Source organism: Brassica oleracea, chromosome C8 (assembly GCF_000695525.1).
Source record: "Brassica oleracea var. oleracea cultivar TO1000 chromosome C8, BOL, whole genome shotgun sequence".
Lineage (NCBI taxonomy): Eukaryota > Viridiplantae > Streptophyta > Magnoliopsida > Brassicales > Brassicaceae > Brassica > Brassica oleracea.
In genome coordinates, this window is record NC_027755.1 from 62,541 (window position 1) to 62,833 (window position 293).

A 293-nucleotide genomic window follows, 5' to 3' on the forward strand; every position below is an offset into this window, starting at 1 on the left:
AGGAATCAAGCCAACCTCTTGTAGTTTGGTGGTTTCAGCAGTCCAATAGAACGGATGCTTGGAAATGGTTGTGAGGCCTTTTGGCTACCATTTACACTTATGAGGTTGTAGGGGCCTGTGACCCGGAGGGTATGCTGTTGGTTCGGGAATTTCAGGATGTGTTTGGGGCACTACAGGGCATTCCCCCTGATAGGGCTGGCCCATTCATCATTGAATTGGAACCTGGAACGGCCCCATTATCTAAAAGTCCATATAGAATGGCACCAGCTCAGATGGCAGAGCTGAAGAAGCAA